This window comes from Lycium barbarum, chromosome 5, assembly GCF_019175385.1.
Source record: "Lycium barbarum isolate Lr01 chromosome 5, ASM1917538v2, whole genome shotgun sequence".
NCBI lineage: Eukaryota > Viridiplantae > Streptophyta > Magnoliopsida > Solanales > Solanaceae > Lycium > Lycium barbarum.
The window spans coordinates 113,551,206-113,573,374 of NC_083341.1; the positions used below are offsets into that span (position 1 = coordinate 113,551,206).

At 37.1% G+C, this 22,169-nt stretch overlaps 2 long non-coding RNA genes across 3 annotated transcripts; both read right to left on the reverse strand.

Moving 5' to 3' along the window:
* LOC132641169 (uncharacterized) lies at nt 1-8,399 on the reverse strand. 2 transcript variants are annotated; one of them, XR_009582739.1, is made up of 5 exons: nt 8,090-8,399; nt 7,722-7,772; nt 7,532-7,621; nt 443-761; nt 1-354 (listed from the first exon to the last, which is right to left on the reverse strand). It is a non-coding gene; the product is annotated as an uncharacterized LOC132641169 (long non-coding RNA). The 2 variants fall into 2 exon arrangements; XR_009582738.1 differs by having other exon boundaries at nt 8,066-8,399.
* A 9,466-nt stretch (nt 8,400-17,865) lies between these two features.
* On the reverse strand, nt 17,866-19,295 carry LOC132642622 (uncharacterized). The gene is made up of 3 exons (XR_009583275.1): nt 19,232-19,295; nt 18,792-18,854; nt 17,866-18,010 (listed from the first exon to the last, which is right to left on the reverse strand). It is a non-coding gene; the product is annotated as an uncharacterized LOC132642622 (long non-coding RNA).
* Nucleotides 19,296-22,169: the final 2,874 nt, after the last annotated feature.

The following is a 22,169-nucleotide window of genomic DNA, read 5'->3' on the forward strand; positions in this document are numbered from 1 at the left end:
TCAACAAAATAAATTGAAATCTCAAACAAATGTCTAATAAACTGAAAGGCAACAGGCCAACGCCTAGTTCATAATCTTCACTAACCAATATATAATAAAGTTCATTAAACAAAATCATCAACAAAATAAACTGAAATAATCAACAAAGTAAACAAAAAGGAAGACAAATATATCACAAATGAAACGGTCACTGTCGGCTTTATAGGAATAGTGATCATAATCTAGATAACCTTAAATCGCCGAGGCCATTTTTTCTTTCTGTATGCCGCCATGAGAGCTTTCTCCGACCTTGTTCCAACAAAATCACAGAATGATAGACCCGCCATTCCCTTCTCAAATCTCAAGTGAAGAGCCCTAGTTTTGAAAAATATTTTAAGTTCCATTATAGATCAAAAGAAGCGAAACAACATATTTATCAGCAGTTACAAGCATAATAACTCACATGAAAGGATTTGAACTACCAGTGCGGTTTCTCATCCTTGAAACGAGTTGATCAACCATCTGCTCAATCTTGGGAAGAAACTTCAGAGCATGATAGTTGACCCTGCACCTCAGCCTGTTTATATCTGGAGGAATATTATCATACCTGAATGATACGCAATTAGTTTATCAGGTCAATTAAAGGAGTATGGGAATCCAGTTTCCCAAGTCGATCGACAAAAGGTTTTAGTGACATTATCTTCTTCTCCTTGACGCGTGGCAAAACATTATCTATGTAGAGCTCTGCTGAAGCGTACTTGGGGATGTTCTTGACTGTACGCCTGGCAAGCATTGTATAAGCTTTAGAAACACAAATGCAAAACGTAACACACTGTTGTAAATGAAATTGCAACTATGTGCTCACGTTCAGCAACTACTAGGAACAATAAAATATTCCTCCTATAAGAATGTAATCGAAGATCGCAAACTTGATCCAATAAGTAAGTTTTTTTTATAAGGTATTCCTAGTAAGTTTTTTTTTTTTTATAAGGTATTCCTAATAGAATGTTTTACACAAATGCTAACAACTAAAGATACAACAATTTGCTTTTTTCATATTCCTTTATGAAGCAATAAAAGATCCAACAAGCAGGGCTGGTGAAGTTTATATACCATTACAAAACAAAAATGCTTACATCTCAAAGTTGAAAAATTGATAGGGTCTTAAATATTTGATACAAGTAAATGCAACCGATGAGTTTTGGCTAGACCTTAGAATTTGATAAAATCACAAGTAGGGAAAGGTGTCATATATTTGGGCAGTAATATCGTTCATGCAAGATGAGTTCATGCGTATCTGACATCTGTTAGTTAATATCCGCCTATTTTTATACGGAAAAGAACCTCCAAAAACACAAAATTGGCAAGAAACTGAAGGCATCACTATCAGATCCAAATCCATATTCAGTACTCCTTCTAAGTCAATGGAATATTACAACTACACCACGATAGGGCGGCTGAGGATCTTATGATGTTAACTTGAATTTGTACAACACTATGTTGATTAATCTTGTCAGGAAATTCATAGTTAGAACTATTTAAGAAAACTATATTTAGAACTGCTGCATGAAAATGAAACTAGCATTCAAATATAAACTGCTAAGCAAGCTAGGAGATCATTCCTTATGCTTGTGAACAACTCATTTTTGTGAGTAAACCACTCTGGGATATCGCGACAAATTTACTGATGAAGGAGGCGATGTTCAACCACTCGAGTCAATCGAAGGGTGCGACATAGGAATCACAACACAAGTCTCAACAACAAAGTGGGGGATTGACAAGAATGATAACACCACTGCCCACACCCTTAAATACTGCAACACCAGAGGGGGGATCTGGTCCAAGACCACTATCCACGAACCCTAGTGGAGGAAGAACACATGTACAAGTAGTAACAGGGGGCGGAGCTACTAGCGGAGATCGAGAACTGCAGCAAAACACGACTCCAAACCCTGAGGGCAAAACTTGGACAGGTTTGTTCCATAACACTAAACTTGGGGCTAGTCGAATAGAATTACAGTAAGTGCCTCCAATAATTCATGAAGGAAAGGCGATTGTGCAGTTAACTGAATCAGATGTGGAAACTGGTGTGAAATATGGAAAAGTGTTGTAATTCTGTATGTAGTTGGTAATACTCCATCTATAGGGGATATAATCAGATTTATTGCTACTGAATGGAATTTTGTGTTGAAACCTAGAGTATACTACCACAATGATGGTTTCTTTGTTGTCAAACTAAATAGTGTTGAGGAAAATAACTCTGTACTGATTTCTGGACCATATATGATAAACAACAGACCTATTATATTGAAAGGATGGACTCCTGAGTTTGATTTTGACCAGGAGGTACTAAGAACCATACCACTGTGAGTGCAACTCCCTTTAACTACCATTACATTGGTGGAGCAAGGCCGTACTAAACAAAATTGGTAGGTGTCCTAGGTAAACCCCTCTATGCAGATGAATGTACAACCTCTCTGGGAAGGATCTCCTATGCTAGGCCACTTATTGAAATGGACATCCCCAAACCACTACACTAGCAAATAGAAATACAGGATCCAGCTGGGGGAAATTTGAAGCAGTCCATTATGTATGATTGGGAACCTGTTTACTGTCCTACTTGTTGTATGGTTGGGCATAACCGCCCTGCTCAATAACAAAAGGAGAAAAGGTTGAAGGAGATACATGATAATAGAGCTCAGGTCAAACAACAGGGGAGGAATAAGGGGAAGAATAGTCCAGCTAGACGGGAATGGCAACCAAACAAAAATGCAGAAGGTGATGCACCAATAACAGGGGTAATATTTGATGCACAACAGGAACCATTGAGCACTGGGTGCTTGGTGCCACAAAATCAAGAGGTTGCTACAGATGAGGGGTGGAAAATAGCTAAAGGGAAATCTGCATCAAAGCCTGACAAATCTGGTGCAAGTCAAATACAAGTGAGCATTAAAAATGATTTCAATAGCCTGGATCCTAGTCAGGCTGAAACTGAACACATAGGGGGTTATGAAAATGGACAATGCAATGATTCCAGGAGTACAGGGGGTACTCAACTTCCTCTCCCAAATCCATGTGAATATAATAGCTTGGAATGTTGGGGGGATTGAATAAAGTGTATAAACACAATGAACTTAGAGTGTTTATACAGGAGAATAAAGTAGGGTTAATAGCAGTAGCTGAAACTAGAGTCAAAGAAAACAAAGCAACTCATATTGTTAAGAAAATTGCAAACAAGTGAAGTGGTGTAACAATTATGTAGATGGCACTAGTGGAAGACCAACATGGAATTCAACCTAAGTATTGTGTATGGCTTGCATACTATATGTGAGAGGCAGGAAATGTGGCAAGAATTAAAGGGATTTGTTGATGGCAAGACTGCACCTTAGGTGGTGATGGGTGATTTCAATGCAGTGCTCTATGCAGAGGATAGATTGGTGGGCTCAGCTATACAAGAGGAAAAAATAAGAGACTTCAAATAGTGCTTGCTTGACACTGACATCACTGAATTGAAGACAATAGGCAGAGAGTTCACATGGACAAATGGGCACACCTTTAGCAGAATTGACAAAGCACGGGTGAATGCTAGCTGGCTACAAAGGTGGACACATTTGGAGTATAGAGTCATGGAACCTGGTTTCTCTGATTATAGCCCATTGGGCATCAAGATTGAAACATAGGAGGCTACTAGCCCAAAGCCTTTCAGATTCTTCAGTTACATGGCTGAACATCCTAAATTATTGGAAACTATTGAGAAATGTTGGACTAGTACTAGAAGGGCAACCTCAATGGCTGAGGTATGGCAAAAGTTCAAATCACTAAAGAATCCCATGAGGAATCTCAGAACTCGGGAATTCCAAGGTGTGCATACCAGGGTTCAACTCATCAGAAGCCGGCTCCAAGAACTACAAGAGCAAATGAGGGATAGCTACATTGATCCTAATACTAATATGTTCACTGAGGAGAAATCATTAAAAGCACAACTAGAGAAATGGGGACATGTTGAAGAAAGCATCACCAAACAGAAAGCTAGAGTACATTGGCTTAAAGATGGGGATAGCAATAATGCATACTTCTTTGCTTGTTTAAAGAACAGACAAGCCCAAAACCACATAACAAGTCTTACTTCTGCTATTGGTACACTCATACAAGATGAACAAGGGATAATGGAGGAAATTCTAAACTTTTACAAAGCTCTACTAGGGTCAGCAGCTAGGCAACTTCCTGCTGTCCACCCCCACATTATGGAAAAGGGACCAGTCTTATATAGGGAACAACAATTAGGTCTGATCGAGGAGGTTACAGACACAGAGGTTCAGGAGGCATTGATGGAAATAAATGACCATAAGGCTTCTGGCTGTGATAGTTTTAATGCTTTATTCTACAAGAAGACATGGCCCATCATACGAGAGGAAGTCACAAAGGCAGTTAAAGGATTCTTGGCAACTGGCAGGATGTGCAAGGCTATAAACTGCCCCTCGATAAACTTAATTCCAAAAGTGAAACATCCATCTTCAATCAGAGAATACAGGCCAATTTCCTGCTACACCATATTGTATAAGATCATATCAAAGATCTTAACTAACAGAATGCAAGGAATAATTGGTTGCTTGGTTGATGCAAGTCAAGCAGCTTTTGTGCCAGGCAGAGTTATTGTGGACAATATCCTTCTAAGCCATGAAATGGTGAAAGGATATGGCAGGAAAGGAGTGTCACCTAGGTGTATGTTAAAGGTGAACATGAAAAAAGCCTATGACTCAATTGAGTGGCCATTTGTAGAACAAATTCTGAGGTATCTGAACTTCCCAACAATCTTCATAAACTAGCTTATGAAATACTTAAAAACTGTTTCTTATTCTATCATATGATTAATGGTGTCCGTACCCCTCCATCCAAAGTGCAGTAAATTGAACATAATCTAACTGGGGTTTGCAGATGATCTCCTTTTATTCTGCAGAGGGGACTTCAAGTCAGTACAGATCATATTAGACACATTTACAAAATTTTCTGAGGAATTTGGATTAAAAGCAAATAGAAGCAAAAGCTCTATCTACTTTGGGGGAGTAAATCAAGCAATACAGGATCAGATTCTTGAATACACAGGGCTTACAAAGGGAAGATGCCGTTCAGATGCCTTGGTTTCCCTGTGAGCACTAAAAGACTATCCATTGCCCAATATGAGCCTCTCCTAGAGAAGATACTAAGAAGAATATCCTCCTAGACAGCTAAATTCCTCCTTTATGCAGGGAGGAGCCAACTGATCAAAGGTGTCTTGTTTTCTTTACAAACATACTGGTCCCAAATAATCATTCTACCCAAAAAATCATTGCACTGATAGAACAAATGTGTAAGAGATTTCTATGGACTGGTAACACTGAATGTACAAGGAAAGCACTAATGGCTTGGAGCAGATTGTGCCAACCCCAATCAGCTAAGGGTTGGAACTTTATTGACATTGTAAAATGGAATCAAGTTGCTGTGTGCAAGCTGTTGTGAAACATGTGCAGGAAAAAAGATAAGTTGTGGGTAAAATGGGATATACTATGGGAAGAATAGAAATATGTGGGAGGTGGAACCAAAAAAGGCATCCTGGGTGGTCCAGAAGATATTCAAAGCAAAAAAAAAAAAAAAAAACACTTTGAAGAAGCTGGATATTCAAAAGAGGAGGTTCACCAACTATCCCACATTTCCATCAAAAGTATATACCAGAGATTTTAGGGACAGTTTGACAAAGTCAGTTGGAAAGAGGTTATATGTGGTAATCAGGGATCTCGTAAGTGGATATTTATATTGTGATTAGCTGCCTTAGAAAGACTATATACTTGTGACAGACTTAGAGGATGGGGTATGGATATTAATGATCAGTGCAAGTTATGAAATAGTGAGATAGAAACACTTAATCATCTCTTCTTTAAGTGTGCATACTCTAGGAGCATATGGTGCAGGATACTCCAATGGCTACACATTAGCAGGAGCAATTTGGACTGGGTTGAGGAACTCAAGTGGGCAGAATCATGGTGTAAGGGAAAGAGAAGTCGGGCTGAAGTATACGAAATAGCACTTGCTGCCACTATCTACTATGTATGGAAGGAAAGGAACAACAGATTCTTCCAGCAGGAAAGGAAACCAGATGTACTAAAGGGACCTTAAACAAATTGCACAAGACGTGTTTTACATGGAAAATATGAATCCAAGGAATAGACTACTGTTACAGATGCTAAATTGTTATCCTAAGTCTAGATGATAGGAGTAAAGATGTAGTTGGAGTATAATAGAAGTACAGGCACGTCTGGTTTTGGTTTTTTTAACCTGAGCTGTAATGTTACACTTTGGTAAATAAAATATCTTTAATTACCAAAAAACAAAAACCTCAATTTTAATTTCTATGCAGTTTGACTTAAATCTTACTATGGTGCAACATACAAAATCTACAACATCCATCCTTATAAGCAACGAATAGCTGAGTCAGTCAAGTTTCCCTTACGTTTGGTCTTTCCATATCTGATCTTGCTTTAATACTAGCAAAATAAGAGTAGCATTCATAATTTTGGCCACTGTAACATTATTGCATAGCTTCAAAAAATGCATGACCAATTAAAGTGGTACAAATCCTTTGAGAACACATAACAGATTCCATAGATCCGCAGATAATTTAGCAAAGTCAATAACTAGTTTTCATTCATTAAACAACATCCAAAATAAGAAATAACTAAAAGTTACAGAGACAAATATATACAGATGGGAATAAAAGCTAGCATAAGACATGAAACATAGAGCGATCCTTTGCTGGTTTAAACCACCCTCATCATGTATGAATATATAACCGTTTGTGGCGTTCTCAGGCGGAATATTTGCAAAGCACCAAGCTATATCACTTGGTCACTACCCAGTGTAATCCCACAATAGTGGGGTCTGGGGAGGGTAAGATGTACGCAGCCTTACCCCTACCTGGGTAGGGAGGCTGTTTCCGATTGACCCTCGGCAACCCTCCTCCTTTATCCGGGCTTGGGACCGGCAATGTGAGCGAGCTCACACAGGCGAAGTTACACCAAGCTATATCACTATTTTGCAAAATGTGGAAGTAAAATGGTAAGTGAATAGTTATTCCATTTGGATAAAGTATTCCAACAAGCTCAAGAGGTTTGTAGCTGTCAATGACACATCCAAACCAAAGAGAGGTTTGATGAATAAATTTTGGCAAACAAGGGAATATCAGGCAGACACCTGTAACGCCATTTTTTCCACTTCTTAAGTAATGCAACAAGTTTCATGAATGGGAATAACAGCTCTGCCCAACTTCTCAATGCTACATGACATATACCAAAGCCTATTTGTATAGTTCTGCAGGTCTGTATCAAGAAAAACCTTCTAATTTACTCTATTCTAAAAAGCTGTAATTCATACAAAAATTTTAGGTGGGAAAACAACAAACATTTCCAGGCTTCGGAATGTAATGATCTAAGAAATTTAAGGAGTATATGTACCAAATTTCCTGACTAGAAGACATGACAAGGCAAACGTACAAATATAATTTTAAGGAGCATAAGAATACCTGATATCATTCCTCACGTCACGCTGCACAACGCTTCTATGAGGTTGTTGCTGAATAAGGATTCTACCACAAGGAAAGAGTCTCTTACACCTAGTAAAATTAGACAGATTGGACGTTTGACTACAATGATGGTAGTGATTATGTCATAGGATGTAGTAGCAGACGAAAGGGTAGTCTATCGAGAACTTACCCGTGGACACTGAAGAGTTATATCATCCTTTTTGCCCAAATATGGGGGATTCTACGTACATGAAAAAAAAAACGTAAACAATGTTTTAAACGCTGAAATTGCAAGTATCAAAGAACATCATATAGGGAAATACATTACATATCCTCTCAATAATAGTTTGTTTAATCAAATCAAAAGGCAATGTAGCATAAAAAATAATTACTAGTTCCGATGACAAACTTTTTAATCAAGAAAAGCATTACCTATTCTAATTCATTTCATAAACCTTCCCTTCCCTTTTATTTCAGATTATTTGCTTGAAATCTGTAACCTATTTAGTACATAATCGTGAAAAGAACTATTACATGTGGAAAGAGGCAGCTACTCACGAAATCGCTGACAGCTGATGTTGAAATTTATGTGCTTCAAATTACCTATTAAAATACTATGTGTTTAAATCTCACCACCCTCAAGAACATCAAGCAAACTTCAAGACAGATTAGGGGTAAGGCCATCAAGAAGATATGGTAGATGATTCCTGCTATTATTCTTTTGATGTTTGTGGACTGAAAGAAATGGAAGATGTTTTGATGAATCTCAACTCCAAACTCCTCCCTCAAAGCTAAGTGTCTACTTAGTATTTTTAATTGGGTTAAGTTAACCCCTGCCCTCAGCACGGGCCAATTTTGGGAATTTGTTAGCTCCCTAGTCATAGATTGACACATTGTATAGGTGAAATACCTTATCTTGTAAAGTTGCTGTCATGTGATCAGCAGGTTTCGAGTTTAAGTCGTGAAAATAGCATCTTGCAGAAATGTAGGGTAAAATTGCATAAAATAGACTCTTAAGGTCCGACCCTTCCCCGAATCCAGCGTATAGTGAGAGCTTACTACATCGGGTTGGTTTTTTTTTTTTTTTTTTAATGAAGTCAGATGTAACAAGCTTTTATTCATATGATTCCATACCACAAATGAAATCATTTATATGAAGAAAGTCAAGGAAGAAACATGCTTACACGGCCCACGATTTGATTGATATCAGAGATAATATAAAGCAAACTTCAGCTATATGTCATGTTAGTGTTCATAGAAGAACAACTCTAAAATATTGGCTTGCATTTAACAAAGTAGATAGCATTACTTAATTACACTAGCGACTGAAAGACATACATTTCTACTCTAGTAAACATATTATGGAGTTAAGGTCTTTTTTTTTTTGGGTAAACAAACTGTATTATTGATACCAAGTGAATAATTACAGGACTAAGTTAGAGCTGACCACCTACTGTTATACCCCATTTTAACTGGGTTAATTTAGGAGTACAACATATTGGTGATTCCTATTTTGCTTATTTTAAGGAGTCGTCACCTAATTAATTTAACGGTGAATTAGGACACCTAGATGTTAACTAAGGTAAAGTTAAAACTAAACCTCCGTTAATAGTCTGCTTAACCAATGTGATTCTAGGTAAGGGCTCTATATTATCCTAAAGGGAAGGGGTTAGGCATCCTTTAGAATCCGCTAACTACGGTTATCCGGTCAAACTTAGGTTAATTAATTAAGGTTAAATAAAGCGCTTAAACTTTAAGAAAATTACTTTATAATACTACTAAGGTGAAAACACTGTTTAAAAAAAAAGACTTAGAAATATGCTAAGGCTTTTAAAAGAGTGTTATTTTAAAACAAGACTTGTAGGATAATTTGGGACAAAAGAAACTTCAAATGCTATCTAAAATAAGTTATAAATATTGTTAAGACCCTAAATAATAATGTTATTGAAACTTGCAAAATACGATAATTTTCACATAATTAGAAGCTCAAAACAAAAGAAGACTAACCAATTTAAACCTGAGATAAATTATATCATATGAATATAGTAGTGGAGAAAATCTAGACTTATTTTTTAATACAATGCAAAAGGTAATGAGTTTTCTTCCTCTAACTTTATTTAGTTGTATTCGACTAAAATATGTATAATCGGATAAAAAATGTTCATAAAATACATTTGGCTTAATGTTCACGTATTAGTGACGTTTTAATTTTCTAAGATAGTAATAAATAACATAATTCCTTTGATTCAAAATATACTATTTAAAAATCAATTGTTCTGAAAGTAAATATTGAGATACTATAAATAACTTTAATGTAAAAAGAAGAAAATGAAACTTATGATATTAATTGAATTTCTTTCTTAAATTTACTACCCATTATGCTAAAGCTAACCCACTAAATTCGCTAAGGTTCACCTAAATTAAGAAAAAAAAAAAAAAGTTAGTCACATAATACAAGTTAAATACAACAACATAACACAGATAAAAAAATGTGATGAGATGGGCTTAGCCCATGTTGGGCTGCTGTGAACAGTCTATTGTTCACGCTATTGGGCCTTGGCCCAGAATTTCCGTTCCTTTTGTTTTGCTGCGGACTGGGCTGATGAGGGATGACTCGAGAATATTATGTTGGGTTTTTGGCCTAACACCGAATGCGGGGGAGAAACGAGTCCCTCGGATTCGTATGCGAGGTTCATGCAAAAGATAAAAGGAAAAGGATTAGTATACAATAAAAGACTGAGGCCTAAATAAAGAAACTAAATACGTAGATTAAGTTATCACATAACACAATAATGGGACACTTAGAGAAAATGTTCAAACCCAAACAATGTCATAATGAAAAAAGACGGTTGAAGCCCAGGTAGTCTATTTTATATCATTGAATAACTTAGGCCCAAATACTAAACAAAACAGTCAAATAAGCAACCAACTATTAATCCCACATCTGAACAGTCAAATAAACAACCAACTATCAATCGTATTGAACGTAAGAGTATATAAAAGTTAACAGATGCAAGTGACGCAACTTACTCACAGAACTGAAATCTTATTTATTGAATCATTTAGTACGGAATTAAGCAACCAACTATCAATCATACATCTGAACCACTTTATAAATAAGTCCACATACCAAGCCACTCAAGTTAAGCATAGGCATTCAAATGTGTTACCAACAGCCACAATCAGAAACTCACAGCTTTAAACAAACGATTGAAACACGAAGTGTCGATAGATACTTGGAACATCAAATCTCAGAATTTCAACAGATTCAACAGAGAAGACAAAAAAAAAACAGAATGTAATAACTTAAAAATAGGTTTAGATCGAAACTTTTTTTAGGCAAAGAAATGAATGGAGTTTTCATGAACAGAGGGATATGGCAGCACATCACACAACTTGAATATGATAAAGATCAGATAAAAATACGATGACTCAAAACTTGCGTGTTCACAAATGCTGAAGTTAAATCGAAAATCCTTTTAATCCCTTTAAAAAAAAAAAAAAAACCATTCTGAGACTTGTAATACTAAAACAGCAAACCAAATGGCAAGGCTTCATATTTGTGATACTACAACAGCAAACCAAACAGCAACACATTTTAAGAACAACACATTTGCTGTTGAGACTTGTGATACTACAACAGCAAACCAAACAGCAACACATTTTAAGAACAATGCTTGACTCAAGCAACCCATCACAGAGAAATCATTTTTTTTTGTTATGTTGAGGACTAGATAAAACAAACAACTTATGTTAACACCAAACTTACCATCTCTAACTTATGAATTGACATGGGGACATATTTGTTACGGTTTTAGGGCAGAGATTACTGTATGTTAGTTAAGGATTATCAATCATACTATTTGATTAAACAAGCCAATACACAGATGCAGATTTATACTAAGGTAATCTTCAAATAATGCAAACATGAACAAACATCAAGATTAAGGCTAACTGAAACATAGTCATATATTTGTTCCACTTTACCAAACAGCATTAAGCCAATATTGAAAGTATAGATTGCATTTTTTAACCTCATTCAACATTTTCGAATACCAGGAATATCCTCAGCTAATCACAACAAACACAACAGAGACTAGGTTACCAAGAAAAGTAACTAAGCAGGATTTCGGGATCAGTAGTTAACCCATACAAACTGAACATGATTTAAAACAGGCATATACTTATCTAACTCTTGCATACTGATCACTGAACCTAACTAATCGAGACCAGATTAACAACCAATTCATATGAACATGTTTAGACAGGAATCGAAATCATGTAAACGCGCTTAACTAATAAATGGCGTAACTAAGCAAGGAATGGCAATTACCAAAAAAAAAAAAACAATCTTAACTTAATGATTAACATGACTATACTAACAATTTAACGTATAGGCAGAAAATAAGCAAGCAATGCTGAAAATAACTTAAAGGGAATAGGATTACCTTTTTCGGGTGCAGCGAAATGGGGTGCGGGGGTTTTAGATCTACACTCGAACACTCGTTAAATCCGAGTTTGTGATGCTCGGATTAAAAGCCCAAACCGACGCAAACGAGAACAAAAAGGACTGGGTATTCTTGACTCGATATTCAGCACGATTACAGATTCAGAATCTTTTCTTTTTAGGGGATTTTTTGGCCACCGAAAAAACTCTTTATTTTTAGGGATTTCGGGTTCCAGATCTGTTCTTCTAAGGGATTTCTTGCGATTCTCAGCCTTGATTCTTAGGGAATTTCCTCAATCCAAAAACCCCTCTAAACTTACTTGGAAACGATTATTTATAAGGCGATTTAGGGTTTGTTGCGAAGAAGAGAGAGAGGAGCGTGAAGAGGAAAGGAGCGGGGGACAAAGGGAAGTGGGGGACAAGAGAAAATGGGAGACAGAGGCGTGGTGGAGGCGTGGAAAGGGAGAGAGAGAGAGAGTCGAAGGAGGGAGAAGAGAGAGGTGAGCGGGAGAGAAGAGAGAGAGAGAGAGAGACAAGAGCGGCGGAGGGGAAAGAGATGAAGGAAACCCTTTTCCTTTATTAAAACGGGTCGGGTCGGGTAGGTTAGTGGGCTGGGTTGTTTTAAGATGTTGGGCTGTTTGTTTAAAATCTTGGGCTGGGGTGAATTAAAATGTGGGTTGGGCATTAAAATGGGCTGATGAATAAAAATGCGGGCTGAGTAGTGAATTAAATGTGGGCTGGTCTTACGAATTAAGCCTTAGCCCAAATAATCTTAGGATTTAATTATGGACCGAATTAATACGGACTAAATATTATTTAATGAAATATGTAATTATTAGTGCTCAGATGATAAAATTATATGACATTGTAATAGCTGTGCAATAATATTTTTGACAAAAAAATAAACGCTATTAATTGTGCGAAATAAATGCGATGCATATGCAAAAGGGGATAAAATGCCGAAATGATAAAAATTGGGAATAATAATAATAATAATAATAATAATAATAATAATAATAATAATAATAATAATGGTAGTAGAGACGGTAATAAAAGATAATGACAGATAATGCGATGCCGGTATTAATAAAAACTAATAATTATAGTGAGATATCATTTTTTTTTCAAAAATATTAGAAGCGTAAATAGGTATTTCAGAGGAGAGGTGGGAAAAAATTGGGTGTCAACACCTACTTCTCAAAATAGCAAAACAAAATATAACTAGCCTACTCTAGGTAGTATCTAGACAAAAACCAGTTACAAGACCACTTCATGAACAGCTTGCAGAGATACTGCAGTACAACTCTAAAAAATTCAAGGCAATAGACTCTGAGAAAATGACTAGATATAACAAACATGTACACCAACTATGTAGCAACATCAAGGCATAGTGTTCAGTTTGTCTAGTGCTCCCCTCCAGTTCTTCACATCCCTTCCTCTGATGTGAACATGAAGTGCAATCTCTCTGTATATTTTCTCCTTCTGAAATTGCCCAGCATTAAACCTCATATTTTTCCTTTCCCTCCATATAATAGAAATCAGCATAGCAAACACACAACTTATGATTGCACATGTGCCTGTCTTTTTCCTTGCCCATCTGCAAGCCCATTGGAGTTCCTCATTCCATGTTCCTATAGTTCTGTGTAGTCCCAACCAGGCCAATAATCTACCCTATAAGCTTTTAGTAACAGTGCATTCAAAGTATAGGTGCTTCAGTGTTTCTACAGCAACATCACAAAATATACATTCCATGAGGACCTGAATCCCCATCTTTTGCAATCTATCAACAGTGGCCAACCTTCTCCATGCAGCCAACCATAAGGTAAACTTGTGCCTTGGATGGATGTGGTGTTGTAGTGTGATACACTTCCAGGATACTTTTTGGTATTGAGGCATAAGGTAAGTATATAGCTTTTTAACAGAAAACCTGCCCTGATGTACCATAGAGTTTAGTCTTGTTGTGAGAGAATCCTAGATAGAATTTACCTGCATGATATACTTCTTAGACTCCAGTATTTTCCTCACCACCCAGGTGGCATTTTATGGGATGGTACATGACTCTACATACTCACCTTTCATATACTATTCCTGAACCCATTTGATCCACAAGCAGTCTTTTTTGTTATTGACTGCCTAAAGTTGTTTTAGTATTGTAGCTTGGTTCCACAGCTACAGGTTCAGGATGTTTAGTTCACCATCAACACAAGGTGTACATACCTTGGCCCATGCAACCAGGGCCTTCTTGGATGTTGATACTAAGCATGTCCAAATGAAGGTCCTGCAGATGCTATCTATCATCTTGAGTACTTTTTTAGGTAACACAAAATTTGTGCCCAATATGATTGAACTCCAAAGATCACAGACTTTATCAACTGGACTCTACCAGCATAAGAAAGTAACTTTGTAGACCAACATCTCACTTTCTCAGTAATTTTGTCAACTAGAGGTTAGCACTGGCCAATTGTGAGTTTTTTGGAAGAAAGGGGAACCCCTAAGTATTTGAAAGGAATTTCCACTTCCTGGTAGCCCAAAGTATTTAGTATTTCCTGCTTCAACTCAGGTTTGACACCAGACATGTATATAAAACTTTTGTCAGGGTTTGCCTTTAGCCCAGAGGCAGCTGAAAATCTTTTAAAGGCATCTTGTAGCAGCATAATGGATTTTACATCAACTTTGCAGAACATCAATAAGTCATCGCAAAACATCAATAAGTCATCTGCAAAGCAGATGTGTACCACATCCATTTTTTTGCATCTAGGATGGAATTTGAATTCCTTGTGCTTCCTGAGTAAGGCCATTTCTCTTTGAAGATATTCCATTGCAATCACAAAGAGATAGGGGGACATTTGATCCCCCTGTCTTATCCCTCTTTTCCCATTGAATGGAGTTGTGAGGCCCCCATTTAGTACCAGGGAATAAGACACATAGGAGATGCACTCCATAATCCACCCAATAAACTTAAAGGGAAATCCCAGTGCCTCAAGTAATATTTTAAAAAAACTCCATTCTATGGAGTCATATGCTTTTTTGAGGTCTACCTTCAATACATATCTAGGGGATAATCCTTTCCTAGAGTACCACTTTAATATCTCATGACTGAATAATATATTGTCAATTATGCTTCTCCCCTCAATGAAAGCTGTTTGTAATGGATGAACTATGTGGCCAATAACCTCCTTGATTCTATTAGTCAAGACCTTAGTAATCAGCTTATATATAGTAGTACAACATGCAATTGGCCTATAGTCCTTAACAAGTGTAGGGTTTGCAGTTTTTGGAATCAGTGTGACTGCAGTACAATTGACGGCCTTTAACAGTTTACTTGTCCTGAAAAATTCTTTAACAGCATCAAGTACATCCTTTTTGAGTAAATCCCAGATTGAGTGAAGAACTCTGATGGGAGGCCATCTACACCTGGGGCCTTCTCCTGTGGCATAGCTTTTAGTGCATTAATAATCTCCATGTCTGTTATAGGCCTGATCAAGTAACATTTCTGTGCATAAGAGAGACAAGGACCCTGCTGAATAACTTCTAGATTAGGACAAGGTAATTGCTTATCTGTTGTGCCTATTAGACTAGAGAAAAAAGCTATGAACTCTGCCTCTACAAGTTTGGGGTCCTGTAACTTGTTTCCTGCTGAATTATAGATTGAAGTGATTGTATTTGGAGTTAAGGTCTTAATTTGACCAATATTCATTAGTATTTTAGGTGCAAGTAGCTCTTTGTTAGATCTTTTTTTTTCCTGTGATCTAGAAGCTGGGATGTGGCTATGCTGAAGTTTTGTAAAGCTCAGTTGGTATTAGTAAAAGAAGTTGGTTAAAAAAAAAAAAGCATTGCTCAAGCAATAAAAATCACCCTAAGTCCATATTAAAAAAGAGACAAATAATTCATATCCCACAGTTCTGAAAACTCAAATGATAAGAAATGAACCTTAAACCTAACACAACTCTAAGTTCTAGCTAATTAGGTGAGGATTTCCAAGGGAAAAAAAATAATGAAGGCAAATAATCCACATCACACCGATGTGGGAATTCAATACAAATACCATCATCAACGGTTGAAGAAGATAAAATACAATTTAGTATATTTTGGCATCAAGAGCAGTTTTTTTTTTGTAAATATAAAAATTTTCCCAGCTACCTTCACTGACCAGATTTGGCGTTGTCAAACCAAGAATCACTATGGCATTCATGCATTCCCAGTACACCATAGACATTCTTTGAAATGAATTTGTCAAATTAACCATTAGTCCGAAAAAGAACAAGAGAAAAAAAGTGTAGCAAACTAGCAATAATATTCTCCACTAAAACCTTGTCAAAAGTCTACATCAAGTGATTATTCTTAAAGGTGTGTAGTCCACACAAGAAGGTGGAAGAAAATGGTGATTGTAGCAATCTCCCTCCCAAGTCGGGATAGTTGGTGAAGAAAGCTTTGCTGGAACATCCTCCTCTATAAACCTCTTCAGGCATACCAGTTAAGGTCGTTAATATCAAATGAAAGCAGTTTTTTTTTTTATGGGTAAAAAGTATTGTATTAAAGAGCAGCAAACTGCTGCGAAGTAGTTACATAGGAAAGCCTCCTTACAAATGATAGCAGTTTTGAATGGTTATACACAGGAAATTGGCAATAAGAGAAGTTGTGTTCATCCTTAATCAAGAAAGCTTAATGAAAGGATAACAGAAAACAAATTCATATATCAGTCAATTATCCCGCTATTCTGTCTTCCCCTTGGAACAAGAATTGAGACAAGAAAAATGACTTTTCACGGCTAAATATGAAATTTTACAATTAAATGTGTGTATATTTCATCTGCAAATGACAATCACAACAAATGCAGTTCACTTAGTGTCACGACCCTAATTACCGATCGTGCGGGCACCTACCTTATTATCACTATTAGGCGAAAATCACTAGCCAATTTTATCAGATTTAATCATTTATACTCAAACAATCAATGATAATGTGAATGAATAAATAAATAAAACAATTCATAAATAATAGATAATATAATTGCGGAAGCCTTAACTATTACACTCCCAAAATCTGAAAGTCATCGTACAAGGACTCTAAGCAATGATTGTCTAAAGAATAAAGTATATCTCAACTATAATAACAAATAATGTTTGGAATAAAAATAGACATCTGGAAAGAGAGATCTTTAGGTGGCATGGCATGGATAGAAGCTTACCCTCGGATCTGATCGAGCAAATTAGCTTCAAGCTAGAGATGTAATTTGGATGAAATCTAAAGAAAACAATCTGCACTCAAAAAGGGTGCAGCAAGGTAGTATCAGTACAACCACTATATACCGGTAAGCATCGTAGGCTGACTAATATTAGTTCACGCAAATAAGTATAAAATCAACAAGATAAACAGATAGACACTTAATACTCAAATCCAAGTCACAAAATATCCCATAACAGAGTCACAACAAAAGATGAAGCTTCCAAACCATAAGTCTGTCTAGTCCCAATAATCTCACTTGATAAGCACAAGCCAATGTTCCTTCCCTAGGTAGAGTAACTGATCCACAATTTTACTCAGTCAATGATCATATCAATACCACAACAACCGTTTCAACAAACTGTCACGACCCAATTTAGGAGCATGACCGGCGCTATGGGGTAGGATTCCCACAGCAAGCCTTAACGGGAATTTACAGAAAATCGGGCAGAGTTTCCCCTGTTTTTATGACTATCCAAAACTTTCCTGTCTCCAAATCAACAACAGAAATATCCAATCTCAACCAAACTAAATGCAATCATCCTCAATCAACCTATTTTCAATGCACTAATACTAAAACATCTCTGAAATACGGGAAAAACATCTAATACTAGTCACTAGTCTATAATAAATAAATGAAATACTCATGGAATAAATCAAATGACTATGGAGAAACTCTAAGAGTTCAAAAGAAAAGACCATCATAAATAATAGACTCTTGGCCCACGCGGACAAGTGCGGGGCTCACCAGGAACTTTCAACTCGTGCTCTCTAGTTACCGTAATCCTCACCAACGTCACCTGCGGTCTCTGTAAAAAAAATAGCGAGGAGTGAGACGCTTGCTCAGTGAGTAATAACACTTAACCACAACCGTTTTTACTGGGACAAGTCAGAAAACATGCTTATATAATATTCATAAAATATCACGAAATAAATGCCCTTTTTGCAAAAACGGTAGCAATAACTAATCTTGTCTATTTTCATGTAAGCAGAAATCATTTAACAATTCAATAATAAACTTTGTAAACACTGTCATATCAACTCTTATATCCGAGAGGTTTCCAAGAAAGGATCATGTAATCTATATCATGTGGACCTCTTCGTAAAAGGAGTCAATATAACTGTAGGTCCCTGCTCGAGGGAAATTGGTACATGTATGCTAGTTCTACCTTCCCACTAACGAGGGCTGTAACTGTAATCTGTAAATACAAGGTGCACCAGGTCTAACGAGCCCGCCGTTAGCTACGGGATCCTTCAAAGTCTCCTCCCATTAATACTTTTCTTTGTAAACTACAAATAGTCACATAAAGCATTTTCAAAATAATACACGACATATCAATTCTTATCAAATCATGTAATTTCATTTTAGAAACGGTAATCATATATCAAGTATCGGTAAAACAAACCTTGTAACAGTGAAAACAATTAGAATAACCGGTAAACATCTCAAGTAAACTGTTCGGTACCATATCAAGTAAAGGACTTGTCGCACATGCAATTTCAAAGAATCGGTAACACATCTTATTTTCAAAATCATGTATAAACCATGCAGGTTATGAAAATACAAATTGTGGTAAGATTACTACTCACAGTACTCGTGTCGAAATACCAGACTCGTCACCATGCAAATCCGTACCACTTCCTTCGATCAATCTATAATCACATGATATCAATCTCGTGTTAATTCCCTTATTTTGGCTAACTAGTAACTAAATTAGAATACCCCACCCTCAGGATTCCTGTTAAAATTTCAATCAATCTAATTATTTATATTTGCTTACGCTTTGAGTAATTCAATTAGGCCACGATCTACCAATTTTGGATTAACAACTAGAACAACCTTATTGTCCAACTTACTTTTCCTAGGGTATATACTGAAATTCAAAATTTTCAGTCCAATTATATATGTATTCACTCAATTCTTGAAAATTAATGAATTTCCCTGTTTCTTCGACCTATGTTTCTTCAAATCTCAATCCCACTTCTTTAAAAATATGAATTAAATCTATAAACTAAGGTTAGAAATTTACCTTTCTCTTCTCCTCCTATCTTTATTATTTATCTATGCTTGAATTCCCTTTGTGCTCATTCACTGGAAAGTGGCAGGACCCTCACGTTTTTGTTTGTTTGTTTGTTTTTTCTCTAAAGTGGCTGGCAGAACCTATTTTCAGCCTATGCCTCTGCTTATTTACGTTCTAATGGGCTGAGGCCCACTCACTTTTTTTTTTGCCTGATACTTAATATCTATTATAAAAAAATATACGGGATATTACATTTTTTCCACCTTAAGAAATTCGGTCCCCGAATTTAAAACAAGGGCATACCTTTAGACTAAAACAAGTGGGGATACTTGACTCGCATATCATTTTTCGATTCCCAAGTAGCTTCTTCAACGGTATGATTTCTCCATAAGACTTTCATGGACACAATTTCTTTTGATCGTAACTTCCTTACTTGTCTGTCAACAATAGTCACTGGCTCCTCTTCATACGTCAAGTTCTCATCAAGCGTTATAGTCCGTGCTTCCAGCACACGAGAAGGGTCTGATATGCATTTTCTTAGCATAGAAACATGAAACACTGGATGGATAAAAGACATCTCACGAGGAAGAGCCAAATGATAAGCCACCTCTCCTACGCGGTCAAGTATCTCATATGGTCCTATAAATCTCGGACTCAATTTACCTTTTTTTCCGAATCGCATCACACCTTTCATAGGAGAGACTCACAAGAAAACTTTGTCCCCAACTGTGAACACTAAATCTCTTCTTCTCTTATCTGCATAAGACTTTTGTCTGCTTTGAGCCGTGAGCAACCTCTGTCTAATTAACTGGACCTTGTCGATAGCTTCTTGTACCAAGTCTGGTCCCAATACATTAGCCTCTCCCACTTCAAACAATCCGATAATCGACACCGCCTTCCATATAGGGCTTCATATAGAGCCATCTCAATGCTTGACTGAAAGCTGTTATTGTAGGCAAATTCAGCTAAGGGTAGGTAAGAATCCCAACTACCTCCAAAATCAAGAATGCAGGCTCTCAACATATCATCCAAGATCTGTATAGTACGTTCAGACTGCCCATCTGTCTGCGGATGAAATGCCGTACTAAGATCTACTCGTGTGCCCACTGCCTCTTGAAAAGATTTCCAGAAGCGGGAGGTAAATTGTGATCCTCTATCAGAGATGATGGATACTGGAACTCCGTGAAGTCGGACAATTTCATTCATAAATAACTGTGCATATTTCACTCCACCCTATGTAGTCTTTATAGGCAAGAAGCGTGTTGATTTTGTTAGTCGGTCTACAATTACCCATACAGAGTCAAAACCTCTAAGGGTTTGCGGTAGCCCGATCACAAAATCCATAGTAACTCTTTCCCATTTCCACTCTAGAATCTCAATATGTTGTAGTAATCCTGCGGGTCGCTGATTCTCGGCTTTGACCTGCTGACAAGTCAAACAACTAGAAACAAAGTTAGCAACATCTTTCTTCATACCTTCCCACCAATACAATTGTTTCAGGTCATGGTACATCTTAGTGGATCCAGGGTGTATAGTATATCTGGAGTTGTAAGCTTCCCCAAGAATAGTTCCTCTTAACCCATTTACATCCGGTACACATAACCGTTTACCCAGTCGAAGAACGCCATCATGATCAACAGTAATTTTCTTACCTTTACCAGTCGGTACCAGCGAGGACTTGATCTCGGTATTTGGACACTTGCACATCCTCATATTGTGTGGCCTTTATGCGCTCTACTAATGAAGATTTGGCTTGAACACAAGCCAACAATGCCTCTGATTTTCCCACACCAAACCTAACACCTGTACCTTCAAGTTTCAGCATATCCTTCGCCAACGGTCTCTTGTCAGGAGCTATATGTGCCAAACTACCCATAGATTTCCTGCTCAGTGCATCAGCCACAACATTTGCTTTTCCAGGATGATACAAAATAGCATAATCATAATCCTTGAGTAGTTCCATCCATCGACGTTGTCGAAGATTTAGATCTTTCTGCTGGAAAATGTACTTCAAGCTCTTATGGTTAGTATAAATCTCACAAGTTTCGCCGTATAAGTAATGTCTCCAAATCTTTAGAGCAAATACCACTGCGGCCATCTTCAAATCATGCGTAGGATAGTTCTGCTCGTGCTTCTTCAACTGTCTCGAAGCATAAGCTATAACACGACCATTCTGTATGAGAACACATCCTAATACTACCCGTGAAGCATCACAGAATACCGTGAATCTTCCAGAACTTACTGGTAAGCTAATACTGGTGCGGTTGTCAAACATGTCTTGAGCTTCTGAAAACTCTGCTCACATTCCTCTGTCCACTGAAACTTCATATTTTTCTATGTTAACTTGGTCAATGGGGCTGCTATTCTGGAGAAATCCTGCACAAAACGTCTATAGTAATTTGCCAAACCCAAAAAGCTGTGAATCTCTGTAGGAGAAGTAGGCCTGGGCCATTTCTGCACAGCTTCTGTCTTTTTAGAATCCACCATAATTCCATCTTTGGATGCAACATGCCCAAGAAATGTAACTGAGTCTAGCCAAAATTCGCACTTTGAGAACTTAGCATAAAGCTCATGTTCTCGCAATGTATGTAACACTGTCCTCAGATGATTCTCGTCTTCTTCTTGGCTACGCGAATAAATCAGGATATCGTCAATAAACACTATCACAAATTTATCCATGAACGGCTTGAACACCCTATTCATTAGATACATGAATGCAGCTGGAGCATTGGTCAACCCGAAAGGCATCACAAGGAATTTGTAATGCCCATATCGAGTTCTGAATGCCGTCTTTGTAATATATTCTTCTTTGATTCTAAGCTGATGATTACCAGACCGAAGATCAATCTTTGAGAAGTGAACAACTCCCTGCAACTAATCAAACAGGTCATCTATACGAGGCAAAGGATACTTATTGCGTATAGTTACCTTGTTCAGCTGCCTATAG